We start from the raw sequence: 13452 nt of genomic DNA on the forward strand, positions 1-13452 counted from the left end.
ATCCAAGGAGCTTCGAAATCGACGTTTCGGGCAAAAGCCCTTCATTAGGAATAAAGGCAGTGAGCCTTGAGCGTGGAGAGATAAGCTAGAGGAGGGTGGGGGTGGGGAGCAAGTAGCTTAGAGTACAATGGGTGAGTGGGGGAGGGGATGAAGGTGATAGGTCAGGGAGGAGAGGGTGGAGTGGATAGGTGAAAAAGGAGATAGGCAGGTAGGACAAGCACGGACAAGTCATGGGGACAGTGCTGAGCTGAACTTTAGAACTAGGGTGAGGTGGGGGAAGGGGAAATGAGGAAACTGTTGAAGTCCACATTGATGCCTGGGGGTTGAAGTATTCCGAGGCGGAAGATGAGGCGTTCTTCCTCCAGGCGTCTGGTGGTGAAGGAGGCCCAGGACCTCCATGTCCTCGGCAGAGTGGGAGGGGGAGTTGAAATGTTGGGCCACGGGGCGGTGTGGTTGATTGGTGCGGGTGTCCCGGAGATGTTCCCTAAAGCGCTCTGCTAGGAGGCGCCCAGTCTCCCCAATGTAGAGGAGACCGCATCGGGAGCAACAGATACAATAAATGATATTAGTGGATGTGCAAGTAAAACTTTGATGGATGTGGAAGGCTCCTTTAGGGCCTTGGATGGAGGTGAGGGAGGAGGTGTGGGCGCAGGTTTTACAGTTCCTGCGGTGGCAGGGGAAAGTGCCAGGATGGGAGGGTGGGTTGTAGGGGGGCGTGGACCTGACCAGGTAGTCACGGAGGGAACGGTCTTTGCGGAAGGTGGAAAGGGGTGGAGAGGGAAATATATCCTTGGTGGTGGGGTCTGTTTGGAGGTGGCGTAAATGTCGGCGGATGATTTGGTTTATGCGAAGGTTGGTAGGGTGGAAGGTGAGCACCAGGGGCGTTCTGTCCTTGTTACGGTTGGAGGGGTGGGATCTGAGGGCGGAGGTGCGGGATGTGGACGAGATGCGTTGGAGGGCATCTTTAACCACGTGGGAAGGGAAATTGCGGTCTCTAAAGAAGGAGGCCATCTGGTGTGTTCTGTGGTGGAACTGGTCCTCCTTGGAGCAGATCCGGCGGAGGCGGAGGAATTGGGAGTACGGGATAGCATTTTTGCAAGAGGTAGGGTGGGAAGAGGTGTAATCCAGGTAGCTGTGGGAGTCGGTAGGTTTGTAAAAAATGTCATTGTCAAGTCGGTCGTCATTAATGGAGATGGAGAGGTCCAGGAAGGGGAGGGAGGTGTCAGAGATGGTCCAGGTAAATTTAAGGTCAGGGTGTAATGTGTTGGTGAAGTTGATGAATTGCTCAGCCTCCTCGCGGGAGCACGAGGTGGCGCCAATGCAGTCATCAATGTAGCGGAGGAAGAGTGGTGCCGGTGTAATTACGGAAGATCAACTGCTCTACATAGCCAACAAAGAGACAGGCATAGCTGGGGCCCATACGGGTGCCCATGGCTACCCCTTTGGTCTGGAGGAAGTGGGAGGAGAAATTGTTAAGGGTGAGGACCAGTTCGGCCAAACGAATGAGAGTGTCGGTGGAAGGGTACTGTTGGGGACTTCTGGAGAGGAAAAAACGGAGGGCTTGGAGGCCCTTGTCATGGCGGATGGAGTTGTAGAGGGATTGGATATCCATGGTGCTTATATTTATAAGCTTATATTTATTGGAGTTTGTGGAGAATGTGACCCCTGGCTGGGAGTAGGGGTCTAAAACAGGGGGTCATGATATTAGAATATGGGATCAGCCATTTTCTAAGATAAGGAGGAATTTTTTTCACACAGAGAGGTGAACTTGTGGAATTCCCAATGCCATAAAGCCTAAGGTACTGAATATATATTGAAGAAGTAAATAGATTTCTTGACATTAATGGCATCAGCAGGTATGTAGAGATAAGGGGAGTATGATGTTGAGCTAGAGAATGAGCTGTGATCGTGTTGATTGGTGGCCATGGGCTTGAAGGACCAAACAACCCATCTGTCTTTTTCCTGTGTTTTCTCACTGAACCCCCTCTGAATTAGAAGATGCAGGTTTCTTTACAGATGATCCCAAAGAGCTACGGCTCTGAATCTGACATCTAGCAGAACATAGCATCTGGTGGATATGGCTCCTTTGCCCTGTGCAGTGAGTGGTAGAACTGTTTGCCTTGTGTCTCTCCCCAATAGAGAGTAGAATATTAAAAAATAAAATTTAACAGGATATCCAATGTCATTGTATTCCTACTTGCCCTGTAAACTAAGTGGAAAGGACATTTAACATTTAACTACTCTGTCCTTTATTTGGAATCATATAGGCCAATGAGGTATGGATGGTAGATTTCCTTCCCTAGAAAACATTAAGTGAACTGGTTGGGTTTTTGTAACAATTGATAATGGTTTCACAGGCACCATTTTATTAGTTTGGTTTAAATTTTATTAACTCCTACGATGGGATTTGAACCCATGACCCTCAGGGTTCCGAGTCTCGTGATATTACCATTATGGTACTATTTCCCCAACCTTCAGCTGTGGTGCTCGTAATTAGCTGAAGACTTCATGAACATGGATGGCAACTGAGCCCTGACAATCTGTGTCTGCTGGTTGCAAGTGGAAATGAGTTTAGATTATCTCCATCCAACACTGGAACCTCACGTCCTAGGCCTATTCATCATGAGCTGCTTCAACAATGACTTCCATTATGGGGTCAGAAGTGGGAATGTTCACCAGAGATTGATGCTTAACATTGCACAATCACAGCTTCTCAGATACTGAACAATCCATGTCTATATGCAGCAAATTGTTAGACATTAGGTGGTACAGATGTAATTTGTTACTTAAGTGCAAGGCAATAGCCATTTCTACAAGTGAATTTAACCATCTCTCCTTGATAGTCAATTAACTTACCATTGCTGAATCTCCCCATATCAACATCCTGAGGTTACCATTGACCAGAAGCTGAACTGGAGGCACTGTGTAAATACTGTGTCTACAAGAGCCGTCAGAGACTAAGAGGTCTGCAGCATGTAACTCACCTCCTGATTCCCAAAGTGTGCCTCACCATCTCCAAAGCACAATTTTGGAGAGTGAGGCAATATTTTCCACTTGCCTGGATGGATGCAGCTCCAACAACACACTGGGTGCTCAAGACAATGCAGGAGAAAGCAGCCTGCTTGATTGGCTCCCCAACCACTAGCTTCAGCATTCATTCCCTTCAACACTGACACTCAGTGTTAGCAGTGTGTACTGTCTACAAGATGCACTGCAGTAACTCGCCTTCCAAAGCCGTGACCCCCACCCCCCGAAAGGACAAAGACAGCAAATGTAAGGGAATGACACCAACTACATGTTCTGCGCCAAGCTGCACACCATTCTAACTTGGAAATATAATGCATTCCTTCACTGTCACTGGGACAAAATCCTGGAAGTTCCCTTCTAGGAAGTTGGGTGTTCCTACAACCAAGAAATATAGTAGTTAAAGAAGACAGCTCATCAACACCTTCAAGGGCATTTAGGAATGGACAATAATTGGTGGCTTAACCAGAGATCCCCACATCCTGTGAACAATTTTTGTTTTGCAAAATTCCCAGCGGTAGATGTTTTGCAGCCAAAAAGCTATCCTTGGGAATCCAATTCACAGAGACCATAAAAATTGTCAGTACCTGTACCGAGAGGAGAAAGTGAGGACTGCAGATGCTGGAGACTAGAGTCAAAAAGTATGGTGCTGGAAAAGCCCAGCCAGTAAGGCAGCATCCGAGGAGCAGGAGAGTTGACATTTCGAGCATAAGCTCTTCATCAGGTACCTGTTCTGACCTGCTTTGGAAAACGTGTTTACATTGAAATGGCAGAAGCCTTTGTACTAATGCGGCATCGTGAGGAGGGGCATTTGCTTTATTGGTGCATTATGAGAGTTCGGATGAAGAAGGAAGTTTTATTCTGCTCCTGGTTGGGTTGTAATATATTAAAATGTAAGTTCTCTATTTCCCAGATATTAAGATAGCTCACTCCCAATGTGCACTGCAGTCTGCAACAAGAATTCTGTGCCTGGTTTGTAGAGGGAAATCACAGCCCAGGGTCACTACTATTCTGATTCTAATTGTATGCCTCTTCCCCTTACCCTGGATTACCATATCAGAGAAATAGTTTTTCCCTTATCTGCTCTGTCAAACCTGTCTCATCATTATCAGACACCTTGTTTCCTCCATCCTTCTAAACTTAAGGGAAAACAAACCAAGTGTGGACAGCAAGACTTCACAATTTTATTGTAACAATTAGGCCCAGGTATTGTTCTGACAGTCAAGCAGTGGAGGCTTGAAAAGAAATTCTAACTGGAGCAGGGACAATGGAGCACGAGCTACCACTCTATAGCCTTGTTCTCGTCTGACTGTGGAGTATAAAAAAAGCTACTGACTCGACTGGCAGGAATGTTTATGTAGTGAAAATAAAAGCTGAAAGTGCTGGAGAAACTCAACAAATCTGGTAGCATCTGTGCACAGAAAAACAGAGTTAACGTTTCAAGTGGACCTCATATATTAGAATTTGCATCTTCTTTATAACTGTAACACTATATTGTGCAATCTGTTCTATTACCCTGACATACTTGTGTAAGGTATGGTTTGTCTGGTTAGCACACAAAACAATACTTTTCACTGTATCTCAGCACGTGACAATAATTAATCAAATCAAGCCCAATATGTATCCTTTAGAACTCTGTTTCTCTCTCCACTGATGCTGTCAGACCTGCTGAGCATTTTCAGCACTTATTATTTTTAATTTCAGGTTTCCGGCATCTGCAGTATTTTGCCTTTATAGCTGCCTTTATTTTGAAAAGCTGGAAAGTTTTTTTAGGGCGATTTGGTTATTTTAATTCTACTAACTTGGTTCAATAATAAATTGCTGTAATCTGTTTTTCCATTTCCATTCACTTGCGTATGGATCAGGTTATTTAAATTGGCTCTCTGTTCATGTAAAATGTTCACTAACAAAATGGGAAAGCTGAAACTTGTAAGGACGGCGTACAAATAGCATTTTATGAACGAATGATACAAAATGCTTCCTAAATCATATGATGATGATTTTCTCCGTAGCGTTTGTCCGTTTCTCCCCCCCCCGTTCTAAATTTCTGATAAGTGCTCCATCTTGTCATACATGTTTGTTTATGGTCAGGCAGAAGGTGTGACCATTTTTAAAAATTTTTTTTAAAAGAAAACACGTTTTTCGATACAGCAGTTTCTCCTGGTGACTCTCTCGTTATCCGTAACGGCAAAGTGCAGCGGGAAAGACACACCATTAACCAGGGCGGGGAATGAAGTGATTTAAGATGTCAGTGGGGCTTCTGAAAAGCCGTGCTCGCCTTGTTTTTTTTTCAAAACAGCGCCGAATGAGGGGGGGGGAAAGATTGGGCGGGCGGTTCCAGTTCAAATCCGAAAAGGTCTTCAACAATTTCGGGAGATTGCCTACTTTGCCCGAACTGGTTGCAGATTGCCGCGAACTTGTAATATTTAATAACTTTTTTTTAACTAATCGAACGAATGCAGAAAAGTTACTCTGCTTTTCGTCAGCCGTCCATTTTCACGGGAGCTGCTGTTCAAAATTCTTCCATTTACAGACTAACTTTTGTGGGTTGTTTTTATTTGTGTGTTTGGTTGGGGGGGGGGGGGAGAGACGGCTGATTTAACAGCCCCTTTGTTAAGAATGTTTGAGCTTTAGGGCTGTGCTCTGATTCCCCCCCCCAAAAAAAGGAGGAACATGTAAATCAGAATCTACCCCGTGCCCTGGATCGGGAAAGGCTTGCCTCCAGATCCATGAAATTACAAATAAGAATCGACTGGATTCTCTCTTTTTTTTGAAAAAAATGCACACTGATTGGCAAGCCCCGTGACATCACTGCTTTTTACCCCTCCCTCTCCCTCGATTTTTTTTACAGCTACAATCCGGTGTGTGTTGTCCATGTGCCTTCAAGCTTTTTTTTTGTGAATGTACCAGGTAGAGAATGATCATAACGTTAATTTACAGAATCGAAAGAAACCTGGAATTGGATGTTGTGGGACACACCATCTTATTTATTTATTTTTTGGGTTGGGGCGGTGGGGGAGGGGTGGGAGAGAGAGAGAGGAGACAACCGGAGTGGAAGTGTTAAAGGGCGGCGAGGAAAGTCTCGCGGTCTCCCACCCCCACTGTTTGATGTGCCTGGTCTGGTGTGTTGGTTTTTTTTTGGTGCGGGGGCTTCGCTGAAGGTGCCGGGCAGGGATGGAGTGTTGCAATCGCCAAGGTTCCAACGCTTGATACATTGTTGCCGTCCCGCGTTCCATTTTCGAATGTCCGGACATTGTAACTTCACCGCTTTGTAAGTTTCGGGCTGGTCGCGGCGGAGTCGCTAACACGTGGGAACCCTCCCTCCGTGTGTGTGTGTGTGTCTCTCTCTCTCTCTGTCTTTCCTCCCCAAATCTAATTGTTCGCTTCGATCTCTCAGCGCCGTGGGTGTGGATTTCAGCTTTATTTATTCGTGCAGATTGGGTACGAGTTTGATTTTCGTTGGTGCGTGGTTTTTCTTTTCTTTCTCCTCTCTTCCTCCCCCCCCCCCCCCCCCCTCATCGTAACCCCTGTTGTGCTTGTGTTTTATTTTTGTAAAATAAATGTAAGCGTTTTCTTTCCATTCGTCTGTTTCTCTCCCGACCCACCCTCTCTCCCCGGCTAACAAAACACGTTTGGAAGAGGATAGATTTTGCACGCTGCTGCTCCGGCAGCTTGGCTGAAGTGCGCCACTTTTGTTAAGTTGAGTTGTAGCAGGCCTTTCTTCCGGCTTGTGGCCTTTCCATCGTCTCGTCCCCCCCCCCCCCCCCCCCCGCGCTAGCGCTCCCTCCCCCTTCCTCCTCCCTCCTCTTCCATCTACACACCCCCCTCCTCCTGCTGAAGAGGGAAACAAAAGGCACAAAGTGCAACAGTGAGACTCGAGAAGAGGGCAACGCGGGGTGGGGTGGGCGTCCAAGGTGGGGAGGGTTTTTATTTTCCCAAAATAAAAAGGAAGGCGAGCTGAAATCGAAAGGGGAAATGGAAGCAATCGCGTTACGGGGTGGGAGGTTAGAATATGGACATGGATTGTAGGCTGCAGATCCCACCCCTCCCCTCCAGCCCTGACCGTGTGCAGTTCAAATCACAACAGACGCGCGCCTTTTTAACACACACTTGGGCGCAAAGTTCGCCTCAAAAATCTCTTCCCTCTCCTCCCCGAATTTATTTTCTTCCCTTCCCGGGGGCCACGCTTTCTTCATCTCGCCGAGCGCTCTGATTGTAGCGCTCACTTTTATTTAAAAAAAAAACTAAATGAGCTGGGAATGAGATATCTGCGCGCCAGACATGAAATCCCACTCAATTGAAATGTACTTTTATTTCGGAAGCTGTTCTATCTCCTCTCTCTCGCTCTCTTTTCCACCTCCCTCTTCCTTTTCTTTGCGTTTAAAGTTATGTTTCTGGTGGTGGCCGGTACATTTTCACGGGACCGTTTGTTTCATATCGGGCGCAGGGCACGGTGTAAACGGAATTAAACCGTCAACTTTGTGAATTTGTTACCCGCTGTTTTCCCCGTAAACAGCTTCCACCGGTACTGCATTCGACCCAATTCTCCGCACGTTTGAGTGTGGCAGGCAACACGTTTTCAGCCCCCACCCCAAACATTAATGTGCCTTCAAACTTCTCTCTCCCCACCCAAATATTTATTGCAACAGATGGGAGGTACGTTTCTGAGCGTCGAGGACCCCCACCCCACGTGTGTCGCGTGGTCCCCGAGGGAAGAACTATCCAGGTGAAGGAGACACTCGGATTCAGTCTTTATTGCAATATCTCACCGTGAAAGCAGACATGATTTGGAGATGAAAGCCGAGGCACTGAATGGGACCTGCGCTTTTCCAGCAACACATTTTTAAGCACTGAATGGGGCCGCCTGGTCTAAATGGGGAAGTGGGGAGGTCCGGTGAAATGCGTGGTGTTTTTTTTTAAAACAGAAGTGCACCTATGTTCTCACAGGAAGCTACGACTACTGAAAACTGCCCGGCCACCGCTTGGGAGCGGGCATGTACAGGAGGCTTCAGTGGGAGAAAATGGGAGAGCGCCCAGGTGGTGGTTGAGGCGATGTAGGCTTTCAATTCTGGGGTCGTAGATGGCGATCTGGAAGTGTTAAGGTGATGGAAAATCAGTGGCCACCTGAGAGTGATGAAGGGCTTTTGTCCAAAACGTCGATTTTTTTTCTTCCCCCCTACTCCCGGATGCTGCCTGATCTGCTGTACTTTTTCCAACACTACTCTAATCTCGACCTGCGAGTGAGTGCTGGTCGGATTGGAGGTTGAGTAATAGGTTCAGAGGGGCCGAATGTTCGCGTGAGGGAGGATACGTGAGTCATTGATCAAGTCTGGGGAGGGTGGTGACCAGTGTCTGGGTTTAGACTCTAGCGTTGGGGAGGTTTGAGGTATTGATGCTGGCCAAGCATCTGGAAGGATTTTGGGTCCACTTGTCCATTTCTGGCCCATTCCCTGCCACGTGAGTTTTGTAGATAAACGCGGAAAAACTTTCTATGGTTTGTATCGTAGGCCTTGTCTGTTAGCGATGGAGAAGTCTCGCACCTTCAGATACTAGCGAGCAGCTTTATCCACCCACTGGACAGCAGAGTGGTCAGGCATGTGAGACCGGTGCATGTGTTTGCATCTCCTTGTCCGTCTCTGAAGATGCTCAAGTAATGGGAATGCAGCGTGGCTTTATTTTTTTTTCCCATTAAATGATTTACTAGTTTCAGATCCTCTCGCGAAGGGTCTGTTTCTGTGCTGTACATCTCTATGACTCTCGCTACCTGTTATGCTTGCCAGAAAGCTATATCGCTGGGATGACGAAGGGTGAAATCTCATCAGTTTGCCTAACCTCTCCCAAACATCCCAGAGCGGTGTCCTCCTTTAATTTTGGAGTGTTGTTGGTAGGTCACTATTAGTGCAGGGTGAAGTAAATGATAGACTGTAGAACTTTACCTGTTCTTGGTCCTGGTGATTAGAGGGAGACTTGAAGAGACTAATTTCTGTTCCTTGCATAGTGCTGTAGAATACTTACCTGAGCCATGACAGTGCAGTACCTGCTTAATGCCACTCTGAATTGAGTGATCTGAGGCATGTGACTCTGAACTAGGGTTCTGTTGGCACTGAAGAGTGCTCGTATGTATTAGCATGTCGTTTACCTTCCCAAATGCAGATACTCCAGTATGAGTAACATGAGAAAGGAAGTCCCTACTAAACTAGTGACAGTACTGCAGGGGTTGCGCACTTAGAATCATAGATAAAGGCTATTCTGCACCAACCTTCTGATGAGCATCCTGCACAAATTCACTCACCAACCCATCCCTGTGATCCTGAGTTTACCACCGTGCACATCCCTGGACAATACGGGGTAATTTAGCATGGCCAGTCTACCTAATATGCACGCCTTTGGAGTGCCAAATGAAATCGGTGCACCCGGAGGAAACACACGCAGACACGCGTGGGGGGGAGGGGGCAACACTAACACTGTGCTGCCCTTTTATTGACCTACAACTTTTCAGTTATGCCAGGTATGGGTTGTGCCAGGGTCCTCAGGTTGGCATGCCAAGGTTCTCCTCGTGCAACCTTGTGCTGCATATGTGGTGACTGGTGAGGATCTAAGGGATGGTTTCCTGGTGTGAGTAGTGGTTCCTTACTGCACCTGTATTTTCTACGTATTCAATGGTCACAGTGGCTCAGTGGTTAGCACTGCTGCCTCACAGTACCAGGAACCCATGTTTGATTCCAGCCTCGGGCGACTCTGTGTGGAGTTTGCACTTTCTCCCCGTGTCTGTGTGGTTTTCTTCCAGGTGCTCCGGTTTCCTCCCACGGTCCAGAGATGTGCAGGTTAGGTGAATTGGCCGTGCTAAATTGTCTGCAGTGTTCAGCGATGTGTAGGTCAGGGGAAATGTAGGGTAATAGGTCTGAATGGGATACTCTTCGGACTGAAGGGCCTGTTTCCACACTGTAGGAATTCTAATTCTAAGATTTCAGAAGAAATCTACAGAATAATTCAAAGAATAGACCGGGTCAGTATAGGTAGGATGTTTCCCTGTCTCCAAATGTAGGGATTTGACCACAGTAGCATTCGACATTGGAGAACATCAATAGTCACTAATTTGATGACTTCTCTTGAGGGCCTTGCCTTCTGTTGAGATCCAGTCCCATTTGGCTGGGGAAGGGTCTGCAGCGCCAAACTTCACCCCTTGAAGTTTCTGCCTGGCACCCCAAGTTAGCCTCAGTCCCCATCAGAAGTGAAACCCACTCGTGACCTCTGGCACACAGCAGGAGAGTTGATATTCCACGTGAGAGTCTGGACTGGCCCTCATCCAGGCATTTTCCGGTATGACTTGTTTGGATATGGTCTGGAATAGAGTCATATCTGTTGTCCATCCACATGTCTCTCTCATTCCCTTCTTATCCAAATCAATGAGGTCAGTTGTACCTAATAGTCCAATTGAGTGAAACTGGTGAGTAATGAGGATGGTCTCAAGTTGTATGTCCCAAGGTGAGTATGAACAATTAATCTAGTTTAGCCTTTAGCTAACACTACAAACACATTATCTGGTTGTGAGTATTGATGTTTGTGGGATCTTGCTGATCTTGATGTCAAGTCCTGGGACAATCTTCGGAATGTGAAAGATGCTATATAAATGCAAGGGTTTTTTTTGTATAAGGATGGGTCTCCAAGAATAAAATAACGGACCTTTTGGAAGTGTTTCTCCCTGCTCAAGTGGTCAGCCCAGGCTGCCTCTTCTGTGTTTGTGGTCAGGGCTCAGATGCAGGCCATGAGTGGGTATCTTGACAGGCTGAATGGTCATTTCCTGGTGTCAAGGTGAGGGAGACAGGTTGAAGTTGATCTTTGGGTGAAGCTGCATTAGGTTTCCTGTGCAACAGCATGGAGAGATTGCATTTGAGGTACTGCACCCCTGTATGGAAAAGGGAGAGCAGAGCATTTGGGAATTTAATTAAACATTGCTTTCCTTGGATCTTGTCAAACATGTTAATGTGTTCCCTTTTGTCCTTTCCCTAAAAATGGAATTCTGTCCAATCTGAACGCAGTGACTCTGATTGGAGAGGTACTGACTAAGCCAGTGTGATGAGTGTTAATGAATTGGAACTGTGTACAAGGACCCATTCTGCTGAAATCTGATGTTCTTTTGATAAGAGAGACCAAAGAGAGAGTTTGAGATCTGGGAGGGTGCAGGGAGTTTGCTTGGACACTGTCAATTTGGAAACAAATGTTGTTCTCTGCAAATTTGGTTCTCCTAGCTGGAATGGGTTGAAAGGAGTGTGTGTGTGTGTGTGTGTGTCATTCATCTAACCCTTTTTGGCCCCCTCATGTTTCTCTCCCTCTATTCTCCCGCTTCTCATCTTCCTCCTCCCTCCCCCAGACTCTTCCTGCAGGTTTGTTTTGTTGGTGGTCGCTGAAATGTGTTTCAGACTTTGCTTCCTTCTTGGTCGTTGTGGCTTTTGACAAAAAAAGCTTGTGTGGAGAGATAACTGCATTGGGTCACAAGAGTTCCTCCCCTTGGCAAGAATGTTGCTGTTTCAAGCCCCCTCCTGCTATTTTAACTGGCATTTTCTGTTTTGTAGCTTGGATGCAGGAAATCGCTAGTGCGGGTATTTCTGTTAAACATGATAGAGCTAGATGCCAGTGTAGGGAGGGAATGTGTGAGTGGAAACATCTTGTGTTTGGTGCCTGGCAAAAGATCTTTGTGTGCAGAAACGCCCAGGATTGAAGATAGTGGGAGCCGGAAGTAGTGCTCAGATGGCAGCAAGTTTTAAGTTTTGAAAGCTTACAGATGTTAGAGGGGAGGGGAAACAGAACTAATGTTCGGTTGATTTAAAGGATGAATTATCTGAATCTTATCAGTTGCTATTGTTTTATATCATGACAATTCAAAGCTTTTGCCAAATATTTGATCTTGATGAGTTTTCTGTGCTCCAAACCCCCCCCCCCCCCACCTCCCACATTCAAACTGATGTATGACGATCAAACTGCCAATAACACTTGGTATAATCTCTAGTTTCTGTTCTTCATGGACTGTTCATGTGCGAGCATCATTGGGTTGGTGACAGTGAGTTAGTTTGCAATAAGAAAATGGCTCAGCCTTTTAAGGTTGGACCTTTGATCGAGTTAAAGGTTACTGAGATACTCTTGGTCTATTGTTAACTTCAAGTTACTCATCTAAGTGACTAAAGTGATGAGCAATTCAAGTTATTTGATCATGAGCAGTCAACATAGTTGTGTCAAAGTGAGCACTGGCCTTTTCCTTCCTGCACTGGATTAATGTTCTCTTGACACTCGCTTGAACCTGAAGATGTCTCTCTTCCTTTGTAGTGCAGACTGGTACTTAATAAGAATTGACCAGAAATATGATTGCATCAAATCCTTTGAGGAAGTGATGACGGTGTAGGGCTGCTTTTGGAATTGAATGTTGGGCCTGACGCAAGGCTTTGTGGCCCAGTCATTGTTTCCCTGCTTCTGGGCCAGAAGGCTGGGTTTAAGACCTTCTCCGGGACTTGATGACTGAGGAAGGTGTGTTCATCACGTGTCCAAACAGTTTGAGGATCAGTCTTCAAATTCCACCAGTATCAGGTGGTAAGAGTTGGTGAGCTTCCTGGCCGGCTGTGCGATGGAAAGCAGTTTGGAGTTTCTGCTGTCATCTATAGCTGCAGGCCACAATATGCATGTGAAAGGGAATGTTGGCACAGCAACTCTTGACTGGGTGGCGAGGGAGGTTGGCTCGATGGACCATCTGGAGCAAGATGGTGCCAATAGCATGGGGGAGTCAATCCTCGATCCACTGTGTGTGTGTGAGAGAGAGAAACCTGGTGCCTTGTCCTACCCAGTGGAAGTTGCAGCACTATAGGCCTGATCTTTGCACTGAGAACCAAGCAAGAATGAACAGCATGCCCACATCATTATCATTTCCCAATGGATGACCTTTTCTTGTATCAAGCACCCAGATGACAACTTGAAGGTTAAGGCTGTGCACAGTGAGTTCTTAACTACTTCTTGGAGGAGCTTGGTACTTAACCCTGTCAGGTGCTCTGCAAGGCTATAGCTAAATGTGTCAGTTTCTGTGGATTTAACCCTATGGGAACGTTGAACCTATTTTGAGTTGAGTTGTGTTTTCTCACTGTCCGTTTTCTAATATACCATTTGTTTTGTTTTGTTTTTCGTTTTGTTTTCATTTTGTCACATCCCACGCAAAGACATGGGGTTCTCTCCATCCTCAGTCGAGCTCTGATGGCTGCAGAAACAGCAGTATGTTTGCGGTCTATGGACCGTACTTCTCCTGATTTTGGTTCGGAATCAGGAGTTGGAAGGGGCACTTTTACCTTTACGTTTTTCTCCTCAGTTTTCCCTTGCCCTGCCCCTAATGGAGTTGCCGCATGCTAACGTTCAGTTTGATGGCTGCCAGCATCTTCCTGTGTTTGTCCA

At 46.5% G+C, this 13452-nt stretch overlaps 1 long non-coding RNA gene across 3 annotated transcripts in view; it reads left to right on the plus strand.

Moving 5' to 3' along the window:
- The first annotated feature begins 5875 nt into the window (after nt 1-5875).
- Nucleotides 5876-13452, plus strand: part of LOC122555738 (uncharacterized) — a 65187-nt gene continuing 57610 nt past the window's right edge. For all 3 annotated transcript variants that reach the window (XR_015759230.1, XR_015759229.1, XR_006313350.2), the window contains exon 1: nt 5876-5934. This is a non-coding gene — a long non-coding RNA (uncharacterized LOC122555738). The remainder of the gene's footprint in view (nt 5935-13452) is intronic.

The sequence above is a fragment of the Chiloscyllium plagiosum genome, unplaced genomic scaffold, assembly GCF_037043375.1.
Source record: "Chiloscyllium plagiosum isolate Xiang-an unplaced genomic scaffold, Cpla_swu_hap1 HiC_scaffold_13, whole genome shotgun sequence".
Classification (NCBI taxonomy): domain Eukaryota; kingdom Metazoa; phylum Chordata; class Chondrichthyes; order Orectolobiformes; family Hemiscylliidae; genus Chiloscyllium; species Chiloscyllium plagiosum.